General features: G+C 47.7%; 1 protein-coding gene across 1 annotated transcript in view; it reads right to left on the bottom strand.

Moving 5' to 3' along the window:
- Positions 1–14859, bottom strand: part of SLC7A14 (solute carrier family 7 member 14) — a 107373-nt gene that overhangs the window by 36132 nt on the left and 56382 nt on the right. The gene's annotated exons all lie outside the window — the stretch shown is intronic.

Below are 14859 nucleotides of genomic sequence, written 5' to 3'. Positions count from 1 at the left end.
CGAGGGACAAACACACAGACAGTGGACTTTGGGAGATAAGCCAATGTCTTGGCGGTTGGTGAATGATCTTTGGCCCCGAATTACTGGGAATCTCAGGAATCTTAGGACCAATACACAAAGCTTGTGTCTGTGAATTGCATCAAGATCAAATCTAATCTCTTCTCACTTCACTTCTGAAAAACTTTTTACCTGAATGCCTGGGAAGGCAAACAGAACTCATTCTGCCAAACTACTGGAAACTGATGTTTCCGTAGGAAAATTCCCAGTTGTTATGCATGTCTGTTGTGTTCCTTTGTGGTCAGATATCCTGAGTGGATGCAGACAGTGGATTTCAGTACAGTCCCCATCCTTGATAGCACCAGGGTTATATTATAAATAGCATCCATCCCTTCAGCCTTTACATATTACAGAAGGTGATCCTTGTTTGAGGATGATGATTCTAGCAATCTGAAAATGCTGTACTGTGTTGAGGAGTTACAGAAAAATGCAAATATAAATAAAGTACTAGTTACTGACAAGCACATTTAACACATGCAGAAGGTAATTCAACAAACATTTTAGATTGGTTGGCAGAGTGCTAACGGCTGGCAATGAGAAAGACATATGACACACACTCCAGCCTCAAGGGCAGATAGGCCAGAAAGTCAGCCCCCGTGGGTGGCTGCACGAGCTTAGCAATGTATGGGAGCTGTGAGAGTAGAGACGAAAGACACATGCTTAGCTCCTTGTATGGGGAGGAGTTAATTGGACTTAGAAGATGGGACATGAGGCAGAGACATGGTGGAGAGAGACAGGATGAAGTATTGGGTGGAAGGGAGTGTGCATGGGTGTGTGAGGAGGAGATGATGGGCAAGCAGTAGCCCTGTGTTTTCCAAAGGTGGTCCAGGGTGCACATCCACCAGAATCAACTACTGAATCCCAATTTCCAGAGATTGGAAGCAGGACCCTGCACTTCAACAAGCTACCCAGGCAATGTTAATGCTCACTTAGATCTGAAAAACACTGGAATATTGCCTCATTCTGTGATGCAGTGCGAGGTGGAGTTAGAAACACATTGAGAATACACCAAACTTCTGGGAGCTGGAAGAGTTTCCAATTTTGTATTAGGCAGTCTGTGCCGGGGGCCAGTGCGTGGGACAACCAGTTGGAGGACAGACATAGGACAGCTTGGAGAAGACACACCAGGAGTGGGATGTGGGAGGACGTAGGAGGGAACTCAAAGCAACTTTACCTTCAGTCTCAATTTTGTTAAGGGCCAACCCTGAGGTTCTCTCATCACAAACCAGGGAACAATAGTTCACTCTTTTGTGAATAAAGAGAGCAGCCTTCTTCTCCTTTTCAAGGGGGTGAGTCAATGCAAGGAAGCAAAAACAGAGATGTCAAAAGCAATGACACAATCCATGATTCAAGGTGATGTCATCTCTGTCTCACCCTCAGTGGCATCAGCTGACAAGACGTCCCTGTGGATGGAGCACTAGGTTCCTACCTCAAGCCCACCCCTGTGTATTCCACTTCCTTATTTGTGAAATAAAAATATTAAACCAGGGACTGTCTCAAGGATCTCCCGATTCTGATGCTCAAAGACTCTAGCCGTTGTATCGAATCTTGCTGGCTTTGCTGACAAATAGATTGAGCATAAACTAAACTCTTAGGTCAGTCACTGCGTTGTCCTATATTATGGAGTTGCTCTCGGTGAAGCCGTTTGTCCCGTGTGACATGAGCCAGGCTGCTGCTCAGTTTGAGTTCCTGTGTGAGTCCTCCTCCCCCTGCTTTGCAAAAGAATTTTCCACCTCCTTCCTTGATGTCAGGCCGCCAGCTGTTAGCTCCCCTGGCCCTCACTTGGTTTGCTTACCTTGGGCAGTCAGACCACCTCTTTTGTAAATTGCTGCTTCTAACCCTGGATGTTTAAATTGTCAGAGCGAGTCTATAATTAAGAGGAAGTGGTCTCTGCAGAAAGGCCGGAAGAGCTCTTGCACAGAGAAATGTCTGCATGGAGGAGGAGGTCCCGAGGATGTGTTCTCGGATGCCCGCAGCACTTCTGTGTTCCCTCTGAGTCGGCACAGACTTGGTTGCTCTTTTAGTGCTGTGTGAGGAAGCACTAGGTGACCGCTAACGTCTCTTTGGTGTAGGATCTGCAGTTTCCTTCAATAATTCCTAGGTCCCACGAGCTTACTCTCTCCACCTGTGTTTACTCCTGATCCTGTAGAAGGTTTGAAGTAGATTTTTTCCCCATTGAGGTTTTTGAAACAGGCATCCGTTTGATTGCAAATTTAATTTGGAGGGCTGGTATTGTGGAATTTGTGCAATCAAATGTTCTCTCCATAATATTTCATCTGCCAAATTTAATTTAAAAGTACTCAGCGTGCCCCTGAGGCCTAGTGGCTAAAGGTAATTAGGGAATAGCCACATCCCCATCGGTCTTGTTAAGGGACCAGCCCCTTGCTGTCCTAAGTGTGAGGAAGAGGTCCTGGCCGTGCCTGGTATCAGGGGCCTTCAGACTCTGAGGCCTCCATTTCTCAGGGTCCCCTGGCATCCTGATGGCAGTTTAGGGAGAACAATGGGAAATCAGCCACTAACCATCTAAGGCAATTATGCTTCAAGAACTCACTCTTTCAGACACACTGTAAGGGATTTTGTAGTATTTTCAAATCCTTCTGATTCGTTTATATGCAGGAATCCAGGATTTTGGTGGGCACTAGAGATTATTTAAGTTGGTTTTGAAGCCCAGTGGTGAGAACTGAGTGTTTAGAAGCCCAATATCCTGGAAAATATTGTCATTCATTCACTAATTTTGAAATATCTGGTATGCCAGTGAGATAGAGTAAGGGCATCTTTCTAATTTCATTAAGAAATAAAAGGCATAGGGCAGGAAAGCTGGGTTTCTATTTCAGATTCTCTAGGATCTGAGTGTCTAAGAGCAGCTTACCTACCCTCATGGGGTGAAATGAGGAGGCAAAATTTAAGTGACTGGAAAGGTCACATGACTTCTAGTTCTCATTCCTAAGTAGTAAAAGATGCATTACAAAGGATTTACCACTGAAAGTGGATTTGTGTGAGCCAGGGAGGAGAATAATTGTTCCAAACGAGAGATCCATGTCTAAATAATCTGTGCTTCATTTGATCATCCGTTTTAAGTTGTGCCCAAGAGTTACTTCTTAATCATACTTGCCGTATGCTATTTTATCACAGTGATTTCTGCATCTCCTGGTTACCCGCCAAGTGATTGGAGAGGTGCAGATTCCAGAAGTATAACCCAGTAGCTGGAGAGTCACTGGGCCATGACATGAGCATGTAGACGGCCGTCAGTGAGTGACTGCACGCTGCCACCACGTGATGGAAATGTCCCCATCGTCGTGGTTCAGAGACAGAAAGTCTAGGTCCTTGAGAAACAGGAGGCATTGATCTCAGCAGGGCTGCAGGAAGAGGGGCGGCTCACGGCCCTTTCTGATCAGCCACCCTTTCAATGTATTACACACATATCCTTATGCACAGCCTGTCAAATTCCTGGTGTTTTACTTCTAAACCCAGAGCTCTTGGTGGCTAAACGCCACAACTTCTACTGCATGCACCAGCAAAAAGCAGTCAAACTTGGAGAGTACTTAATGTTGAAAAGAGGCCTGGGACAAGGCACCTGGGGATTCTCTAATTTGAGATAAGCCCTATTAATTTCCTCTTGTGGATGCCGGCTAATGTGTGACTTCAGGAAAAGGGAAAGATATGACCTTTGTCAGCGTGGCTATCTTTCCAAGTCAGACTCCATGGTTCTATCGGCCAAGGGGAAGAAGAGCCAGCCTTAGGTCTGCAGCGCCCAGGGATCCTCCACACCACACTCAACTTTCCAGACTGGGCTTAGCGCAGTGCAGCCCAACAGCAAAATCACCACCGCCTGCTTCTCCTCCTCTGATTCCACCGTCCGCAGCCGGCCCTTGCTCTCTGTTTATCCTTGAAGTCCTAGGAGGCAAAGACTGTGCACCCTAAGAGGGCGCGGAGAAGGAAAACCCAGCAGAGAGGGGCAAAATGTGGAGAAGGCTTCTTCAGTCTGGAGCTGGGCTCCCGTTTCTCGCCTCATTCCAACAAAGAAAGCCACCAGATAAGTAATCCTTCTAAATAAGTTTACTTCCACCTGGAGGATTAAACCTAGTGGTTAGTCACACTCGAATGCTAATTCCTTTCTGCACACAGAGACGTTTGTCATTAGCATGTAGCTTACCTCCCCTCACCTAATTCCCTAACCTACTTATCAATTAGCTTAGCAATTTCCTAAGTAACTTCTGACTTCTTAATTTCTTCCCTCTACGCCACACACATTGTGAAGTGCCTACTAAATCAGGCACTGCCACGAAGGCAGAGACACGAGCAGTAAGCAAAGCCGAGTTCCTGATCAGGAAGCACCTATATTCTAATCAGGAGGAGTTCCATCAGCAGTTGATTCTACAAGGTCGGCCCGGCCGAGGAGTTTCAGGTGTTCTCAGAGCCCTGGGAAGGAGGGGAGGGTGGACCTTTGGTTGTGAGGGAAGTAGGGAGGAAGCAGGGGGCCTGGCGGCTTTGCAGCTGCATCTTGCGGGGTGAGCTGGCTTCACCAGTCAGAAAATAATGAGGGAAAGGGTGGTTTCCGGCCTCGGAGGAACTATCGGTGAATTCCTCCCAGTGATACCGAATTCCAGCGGCATGTACCGGGGCAACCCCATCACTGTAGGCTACTCGAAGCTGAGAAAAACCTCCCCAGTCCCTGCTGTCCTCTGCCATGCTCGTGATTAGCCAAGAAGACTGAGGGTTTCGTTTCCAGAAAGCGGCCTGCCAGGTGCTCTCTGGCTCCCACCTCACCATGGCTGTGTCTTCTACCTCAGCCAACTCAGTCACTCTGCCTCTGGTCAGCGAAGCCCCGGCCATTTTTACAAATGTGTCTTGGAGAACCATGAAGTGTCTGGGAATGCCTGCTTTCCTTTGTGTCTACACAGAGACTTGGGTTTTCTCTGCCAGAGCTGCCCCAGGAGGGCGACAAGGGCTGCCCACGTGTCGGGGTGGGGCAGCATCAGGGGTGGATGGCACCATTGCTCACTGAACCCAACAGGGCTCCTGCTGAAGTTGGGTGGGAAACAGGGAGCTGTCGAGGCCCCCAAACCACAGCACCAGTATCTTAACCCATAAACAGGAAGGGAAGAAACGCCCCTTCTGGCCAGGAAGCCACTCCAATAGAGATCAAGGGGACTTGGTAATTTGTTGATAAATGGAAACAACCGATCTGTTTACTGTCTCCTCTAGATCTCCCTCTATGAGAGTATTTTAGAGATTACTGGAGGGTCCACTTCCGTAATACGGTGAATTGAAGTACTATGTGGTCATGCAACTGCTGATTTTCAACATGTATTTATTCAATTTATTTGATAGAGAGGAAGGGAGGGAAAGACAAAAAAGAGGAGAGAGGGAGAGAGAGAAATCTCCCAGCCACTGGTTCATTCTTCAAGTGCCCCCAACAGCTGGGGCTGGGCCAGGCTGAAGCCACGAACCCAGAACTCAATCTAGGTCTCTCACATAGGTGACAGGGACCCAACTACTTGAGCCATCTTTGGCTGCCCCCCAGGGTGCATATTAGCAGGAAGCTTGGATCAGAAGTGGAGGTGGGACTCAAACCCAGGCACTCCCATAGGGGATGAGGGCGTTCCAACTGGCAGCCTAACCCTCTGCACCCTAAGAATATGTGTATGTATGTATAGATCCTATTAACTTTTCAGGCATTTCCTATTTCAGGGTAAATTCAATAATAGTCTTCGGCTATATTTATTTATCTCTGCCTTTGTTTATAAATGCCACAGCTTATAATTTTTTGGACTTCTTTTTTTTTTTTTTTTTTTTTTTTGACAGGCAGAGTGGACAGTGAGAGAGAGACAGAGAGAAAGGTCTTCCTTTGCCGTTGGTTCACCCTCCAATGGCCGCCGCGGCCAGCGCACCGCGCTGATCTGATGGCAGGAGCCAGGAGCCAGGTGCTTTTCCTGGTCTCCCATGGGGTGCAGGGCCCAAGCACCTGGGCCATCCTCCACTGCACTCCCTAGCCACAGCAGAGGGCTGGCCTGGAAGAGGGGCAACCGGGACAGAATCCGGCACCCTGACCGGGACTAGAACCCGGTGTGCCGGCGCCGCTAGGCGGAGGATTAGCCTAGTGAGCCGCGGCGCCGGCCTAATTTTTTGGACTTCTAAGAAAATAAACGATGTAATGAATTTCGCTTATATGTCAAGGGTAGATTCACACATGCTCCTTTGAAAACATTTCTAAGAATGTGTTAATGACCAGAGCCCTCATAGGGCGGAATACTACAAACACAGCTAAAAGCACTTGATGTTTTCATTGGTGGCAATGCCTCTTTCAGGAAGCCACCGATAAAAGTTAAGGGAGTCACTGTTGTGGGTACTGCAAGTCCCTTGTACAAAATTGAGCAAAAGCCGTCTGGGCCATTGCATTCATTAGGGGCTGCCAAGCTCCTACAGGGGGCCATGGGGAGGAACAACAGCCCTGGCCTGTCAGGTGTGTGTGGAAGCTGCAGCCCACTTTACCAAGCACACGTCACATTTCAGTGCTCACCGCCCAGCAGCTGGCGACCCTCACTCCTCACAATACAAATGTGATATTTACGCCTCACAGAAGGCCAGGCCCACTAGAGTCTTCAGGGCAGAGGAGAGGGGAGGAGGGAGGTGCCAGTGGTCAGTGTTTGTATCAAAGAAGGGGGCAGAACCAGAGGCAGAGGCTGCCCCCATTCCCAAAAGATTCTCTCCTGAGAATCCTCAATGCTGAGTCTCTGGCCTGCTCTTCTCCCCCTGTCCAAGCTGGAGAAAAGTGTGGAAGGCGCCTTTCTCACTAGCTGTCTCTTGTGCCTTTGGGGGACATGAAGATTTCCTGGGTCTCCCCTCTGCGGGCATCTGCTGAGAGGGCCAACTCCCGGGAGCCCCATCTTGCCCGCTGCTCTGTGGGCAGGCTGTCCCCTGCAGCGCTCAGTAATTCCACGTGGGCTGGGCTTGCTTCTCCACACCCATGCCGAGCCCTCTGTCTCCCAGCTCTGCAGCAGGAGCCCCCGCCACGCTGAGCCCGGAGCAGGTGGCCAGCCCCGCCCATGGTCCCGCCAGGTGCTCTTTCCCGCACTGTCCACTCTACCAGCTGCGACAGAAGATGTAAAAGCAGCCCAGGCTTTCCCGAGTTTGCTGGAGGAAGCTGGTTTTCATTATCAGCACTTTGAGAAACTCGCAGATTCCTCTTAAAATGTGCTCACCTTCTCTGACTTGGTAACTGACATCCTTCCTACAGGGCTGTCAATCAGGCCCTGGATAGAAGAGCTGCATGAACTTTGCAACCCTTTCTCCTTATTGCTGGCAGGTGTCACGGAGGCATTGAGCTCAGAAGTCATTTTCCTGACCTGATTTGCAGAGGTTTGGATCTATGCAAGTGCTCTCCTGATCAATAGACTAGAATCCCAGGAACGGTGCAGGTTTCCTGGATTCATTCAATTCTCTTTGGGGAGATTTTAAATGTTGGGGGGTGTGTCTGCAGGAAGCAGCATGGGGGCCATGTCTCTGGAGACAGGCAGAGCTGGAGACTCCCACTTTGTGCCGACCACCTGTCACTCTAAAGTCACCTAACCTCTCTGAAACTCTGTGTTGTCATCTGCAAAGCGAGTATAACTGCATTTATTTGGGCGAGTTCATTGGAAGGACTGTAAGGACGTCGCTCAGCGAGTGCCAGACACATGGGAAGCCGTCAGGAGTGTCGCTGTCATGGTGACTCTTAGAGGACACCAACATGCACCCAGCCGGGGACTGAGAAGGCTGCAATGAGGTGATGGGTGCACAGTGCCTGGTGCACAGTGCTTGCCCAATAATAACAATAATAATGAAAGTAGAGGCTGACTTTGAGAACTTGCTAACTCGTATCTTGGAGACTCTAACCCAGAGGTAGCTGCTCTCAGTAGCAAGGCTTTGACATCCGGCCATGTATTTGGATAATATTTGGGAGAGCACGTTGTCCAGCTCTGAGGGAGGACTGGTGTGCTGCTGTTCATCTTCACAATTCCGCCCCACCCTCTAAATAGTCCCGCCTCTTCCACCCTGCAGAGTGGCTAAAAGCAGTCCTCAGGGGTGTTCTGCGGAACAAACAAATGTGTTTGTGGACAGAGTAAGTCATCTTTGATCACCGAGAGGGTGACCAAGGACCAAGCTTCCTGGTTCACCTCGCAAGCCTGACTTCAGTTGGAGAAAGGCAAAGTGTTTGTTACTCGGAAAACTAAAACGAGGGCACTCGTCAGACTATGTAATTTCTGAAACTTTAGAAATCTTTCCTTGGTCATGCAAACCCAAGCCAAGATGAAGAGTGCAATAGGAAGACTGCCTGAGCTTTGAGAAGGCCTGCAGAGCCAGCCCTGGGAGGAGGCGGGGCCTCGGCCGCTCATAGGAAAGGCGCCGACTCCAGAGAGCCCTGTGCCCCTTGCCACCACCCCAGGGACTCTGTTATCACGGGCTCCCCTGATGGCAGGTTGGAAGCTACCAAAGAGCAAATGAGGATGGCAGGAGACACGGATTCAAAACTCCAAAGCTACACCACAAGCCAAGAGCACCAAGAGACACACTACTCCGTGTGATCTTTCTATACTGCCGTTTACATACGACTGATGAGGACTGATTGCAATTATTAATTGACATCTAATGAACAAGATTTGGGGCTTGAAGACCTCAGGGAGCTGGATGCCGGGCTGGAAGAGTGTGAGTGTTGGAGCTCGGCAGTCTTCGAGCTGAGTTCCAGCTCCACACGAAGCAGCTGTCAGATCTTCAGGAAGTTCCTAGCCTCCGGTGCGCTGGGTCCTCACCCGGAGCAGAACTCAAGTCAGGTAGCTCTCCGCTGGGTGGGCGAGGCTGGGGAGCAGGCGCCGTCTGAGAGCACCCTTTGCACTCATGGGTGAGTTTGGTGCCTCTTGTGGTGGTTGGGGCTGGCCCTCTTTGCCACGGTTCCCTGCATGAACTTTTCTACTCACACCTTTTGTTACCAGAACTGTGTTGTAAAATCCATTTTCTTAATAACATTGATGTAGTTCCAAAGCCTTCTCATTTATCACGTGTCTTTTCTTGGTTAGAAAGAACATTTCTCCCTGCCCCTGAGTGTCCTTCATCCACCCACACCCAAATACTCCTCCACCTTATCTTCCTTGCCACCTGCACCATCCGGGACCAGGGCCTTATAACCCCTTGCCTGTTTTATACAATACTGCACAAGCAGGTTTCCACTTCCATTCTCTCTCCACTGTGTTACTATATCTGGTCATTTCACTGCATTTCTGTATTTTACAAGAAGATTTATTTACTTATTTGATAGGCAGAGTGATGGGGCCAGGGGAGAGAGAGAGAGAGATCTTCCATCTGCTGGTTCACTCCCCAAATGGCTGCAGCAGCTTGGGCTGGGTCAGGCTGAAGCCAGGAGTCTGGAACTCCTTCTTGGTCTCCCGCAGTGGTGGCAAGTATTTGGACCCAAGTATTTGGACCATCTTCTGCTGCCTTTCCAGGCTCATTGGCAGGGAGCTGGATCAGAAGCGGAGCAGCCAGGACTTGAAATGGTGCTCTGATATGGGATGCAGCCATCACACGTGGCAGCTTCAGTCACCGCGCAATGATGGCCCTGACCCTGAACTTCTCAGTGCCTACAAAATCATATCAAATCTTCCTGGCTTGGCCCCCAAGTCCCTCTCCCAAGAAACCTCTTTGTTAAGTGAATTATCTTGAAGTACTATTTGGTTGGGGGAAGATAATCTTTGGAGAATGGCCAGGATGAACTTGGAGAGTGATATAAACTGGTTGAGATATGGACAAGAGTTTTAGAACTTAACAGTAAGGAGGCTAGGAAGAAACAGAGGTTGGCAAAGAAAGGCTGCCCACAGTGGGTCTGGGAGCTGGAGGCAAGAAGAGAGGGTTGGTGGGTACCCCCAACGGCAGTGAGAACTGCAGTGTCTATACTCAGGTGTAGGCTTGCTGTCTGCTGGGACTGTCTGTGTTCTAGACCCTAGCTCTGGCCCAGACTTTCCAGAAGATCCATGTACACACAACCTTGCCTTACCTACACCTGAGGAGAGGAAGGGGTGGGTGGGGTCAAGCTTTCTGATGAGGTGATGAACAGCAGGCTTCAGATGGTGAGTGTAGCGTGAGACAGAGACTCTGTGCAAGCAGAGATTTTGAGTTGGAAGAACCTGGAAGAACCTGGAGAAAGGTGAGCTTCACAATTCCCCGGATGGATATTGAGGGGGACTGTAGATTTGCTAGTAGCACACTGACTGGGGATCAGAGCCAATGTTAATGCTCTCAGAACAAACTGACCTCAGCAAACTGGAGGGCTTAGGGGTTCTTCATCCATTACAGATGTGGCAGTGACAGCTGATTTTCCCTTTATTTCCTATCAACAGAATCTCTGTGATACAGGGGTTGGCCATGCACCCAGTGGGAAGACTTCTGAGCCTCCCTGGCTGTGGCCAGGTGTCCAGGTTTTGGCCATTGTAAATGGAAGTTGTAGGAAAGGATTCCCGAGACAGCTTCTTAAGAAGGGCAGTGAGGTGGGAATGGCCTGTGTCAACCTCCCCTTTTTCCTCCTGTCTTCATGCACACTTGTCAACAAGTGCCCTGACAGCCATCTTGGTCTTGATGTCCCCATTGCAGGTGGAAGCCCGGCCGTGTGTCTGGATGGTAAAGCGGAGAAGTCTCCTGAGGGTGAGTTCCCAGACTAAGGAGCCACATTGGCAGTCTCCCTCCTGATTTCTTTTACACAGAGAAATGGAGTTATCCCTGCTTTTTGGTTTCCTGTTGTCTGCTCTTGAATCTAATCTGCCAGCAGCAGAATAGCAGATTGAACAGTGAACTCTGGAGTCAGACTCCTGTCTCTCCACGTCTGGCTCCATCATCTCTTACGCAGGAGCCGGAAGCAAGTTCCCAAACCTTCCAGAAATCTCAACTTTCTCCCCTGTGATATGAAGAGGCTTCAACAAGCTCACGGAAGATGAAGACTATGGAAAGATGCATGGATTTCAAATTTTTTTGTTCCAAAATAATCTTATCTTTTAATCCCATTTCCCATGAATTTTTTAAAGTTCTCTTGTAGGTAATAATTGATGTCACACACAGTGTTATTAGGGTTAAGTAGAACAGTGTGTTAAGCACTTGCAAGTCTTTTGGTACACAGTAAGTGCTCAATAAATGGTACTGCTGCTACTGTTACTATTATTACTACTATTATTACTGTATTTACCCATTAGATTTTGTTTTCATCTCCATTGATAAGCAACAGGGCCTGCAGGAGAGGCAATTTCTAGTGTATTTGTGGTACCGCCCTAGGGACTGGTATATTGTGGGAACCCAATACATTTTTACTGAACCGTATCCTATTCCATATTTGCCAACCGTTTCCTATGGGCATATGATAAAAATTGCTGGTGTTTTGCACGAGGCAAGGGATGGGTGCTGTGGAGGCATACTGTCTCTTAATCTTCATTGGGATATGAGCTTGAAGGGTAATGGTAGAAAGTGCATGAGCTTTGGAGCCATACAGGCCTATATTCTGTGTATGGTTTATTTTTTAATAATAGGAAAAGAGAACTGGACATAAACCCAGGAAAAATGTCAAACCTGCCATTCTACTACCATTCAAGTTCATCAAAGCCTCCTGGGGCTTTACATGGTCGAGTGTCTGGCATGATGGCTTTGCTTTGTTTCATTGCCAGCCAACTACATCAGAGAGCCCCCTTTGAACCACCCTGCCTCCACCCCTTGGCCTGGAGGCAGGAACATGGAAGAAAAAGCTATTTCCTGTATGTGGACTATACAAAAGGTCTTTTTGTTTTGTTTTTAGGTTTGTATGGGCATGGTGTCAGGTTGTGGCCCACTGAGCTATTCCAGAGTAGATCAAACCTTCCCGACAAAGGGTAAAGGTTGCAGCACAAACTGCTTCTTGGGATGTTTCCCTGCACTTGTGACAGGGCTGTGGGCAATTACAGTGTTGGGACAGAACTGTTAGGTGGATCTTTGGTCTTGTCAAATTAGAAAGAAAATAGTGCTGTCTCTCTGTGAATCAGATCTGTTTCATGTTATAAGCTGATTTTTATAGCTTAGAGAACGCTGCAAAAAGGCTTCAAAAAATCTCCTAAGATTCTTTACTCTAAATAGTTTCTCTTTTAACATATGTTTCCTTGCAGCAGAAGGTAGATTATGGCAGTAGCAGAAGGTAGATTTAAGTTTCTGAAGTGTACCAGTACTCAGCTCTGGTTGTATATTAGAATTTCCTGGGAAACTTAAAAAACAAACAACCAAACAACCAACCAACCAAACAAAAAATAATCCCTGGGCTCTATCCCAGTTCAATTGAATTATAAACTGTGGGGATAGAGCCTGGGCATAAGCAAATTTCAAAAGAAATAAACAGAAGTTAAAAGAAAATTAAAATAAGAGCCATGAACTGGGAGAAAGTATTTGCAAAAACATGCATCTGATAGAAGACTGGTAACTAGAATATATAAAGAATTTTTAAAAATTAATAAGAAAATGAAGAACTTAATTAAAAAATGGGCAGAAGGTTTAAATAGGCATGTCATCAAGGAAGACATACGAATGGCAAATAAACACATGAAAAAGATGCTTAGTGTCATTAATAAAGAGGGAACTTTAAGTTAAAACCACATTGAGATATTAGCATACCCTTTTAAAATGGCAAATAAACATCGACCCTTCACCCCTCCCCACCAAAGTCACCTGATAATTCAGAGTTAATATTGGATGATTCTATTTCTATGACACTTGGAAGGGGCAGAAAACAAATCAGTGGTTTCCTGGGGCTGGGGGTGAGAGAAGAGGACAAGGATGGAGAGAAAGTGTGAAGGAATGGTTCTGGGGTGATGGACCTCTTCCATATCCTGATTGTGGTGAAGGTTATGGGATTGTCTGTGTTTGCCAAAACTCATGGAAGGATATACAGAAAGGATGAATTTTACTATTTGTAGTCATACTTGAATAAAATTGACTTCAAATCCACTATTTCAGCAAAAAAAAAAAATCAAATGATTTAAGTTCATAAGCAGTGTTCCTGACAGATTTGAATCTAGGCTTGGTCATTTAAACTTCAGTTTTTACATAGGTGAAATTGGAGATAATAAAATGTACCTTGAAGAGAATTTGTGAGTTTTAAATGTTATGCTACACTGAGAGTGCCTAACGTGGAGTTTGTCACAACACAATAATCATCACGGATTTGGGGCTGTGTGCTACACACTGTACCAGGCACTTTGTAGGCATCCCAGTTAGTCTTCACCACAACTCAATGAAGTACGTATTATTATGTTATTATTCTCAAAGTGGAGAAATTGAGGTTCAGAGAAGGCATGGGACCTCTCAAGGTCTCACAGCTCCTCAATGGCTGAACCAGGTCCCAAGTCCAAACTCAACATTATTGATTTCTGAATCACTTCCGAAATCTGCATTCAAGCATCCCACTCTCCAGCTGCCACTGTCTGGCCTTCGATCTCATTTTCTTGGTATTGGGATTTCAGTGATTTTCTGACCTTCCTGGAGTCTCCAGTCTCCCCTGATTCCAGCACTTCCTGTGAGTCGTCATCACTCTCGCCTTCCTGTTTATGCAGCCTACACATGAGGTTCAGTGTGGTTTATTCTTCCTTTGTAAACACTCTTAACACCACTGCTCTTTTCTCCCTCCGTTTGGAAAAAGCACAATCTAGTTAATCCTAATTTTCTTTTTCACTCCAGTCTTGCAACCAAGCAGCAATTATAGCTGGAGATAAATGTAGGACTGTGCAGACCGGACTACCTGCAGGAGAGCCAGGTTTTAATTAAGCCCGGAAGGAGACAAGTATCACACACTCAGGAGGGGGAAGATGTAGGGGAGTTTGATTATTGTGCTATGGGGAAGCCGTGGGACGTTCGTGCAAAGGAGAGGCGATGTGGGGATGAGCCTGGGGGAGAGGGCTGAGGCAGTGGAGGGGAACTTTCCTCGAGGTTAGTGATCAAAGATCACAGGAGCCAGGGGCCTGGCGGGGGCAGTCTGCTAGAATACGCCAGCGTTGGCACTGCTTACTTGGCCCTGACCCTGGCTGGGGTCTCTAGGAGGGTTCTGGCTGGTTTCAATGAGGGCATGAGTCAGTTACAAAACGTACAGAAATGTTACCGATGGGGCCATATGCGGAGACTAGGCTAGCGGCAGAGGTTTTTCTTCTGGTCCCTGGTGTCGGCACCAGTTACTGGGCGGTACGTCCCAGGGTCTTGGTGGGGCTGGGTCAGTGACATACGGATAAATGTTTACCATCTGATTTTCTGAACAACCACACACAGCCCCGCCAGAGCTGACCAAATTAGCAGCATCACTTCGCTGAGGACAGGTTGGAAAGAGATCTGCACAGTCAGAGCTGTCAGCCACTGGTGCAGCTGCCTCCAGCACAGCCCTGGCTGGGCCAGTCTCCATCCAAGCAGAGAAGTCCATTAGCGGACTGGAAGCTGGAAGGGGCCAGGCTCCCAGAATGCAGCTGGATCTTGCTTGGCTTTTTAGATGCAAAGAATAAGATGCAGATAATTCACTGACAGGGAAGACTGTGTTCTGGGGACTGGGCCAACATAGGATGGTATTGAGAGAAAATCGTGTCATCTTCATTAATTGGGAAGGCCCCTCGGGCATCGGCCTTCGAGGGACCCTCTGGTTATGTGTCTGCCTTTTGTCCTGCTATCAACATTCTGTTCTACGGGATGACACTTTTAGATGTACGGATGTTCAGTAAGCTTCTGTTTTCAGAAAGTGTGGGAATAACTGCAGTCCCTTAAACAGAATTTCAAATATCCACAAAATTC

This window comes from Oryctolagus cuniculus, chromosome 4 (assembly GCF_051225735.1).
Source record: "Oryctolagus cuniculus isolate XC-2025 breed Fujian yellow rabbit chromosome 4, ASM5122573v1, whole genome shotgun sequence".
In the NCBI taxonomy this organism is placed as follows: domain Eukaryota; kingdom Metazoa; phylum Chordata; class Mammalia; order Lagomorpha; family Leporidae; genus Oryctolagus; species Oryctolagus cuniculus.
Note: the sequence above shows the minus strand (reverse complement) of the source record. Positions and strands in the feature narration are given on the sequence as shown.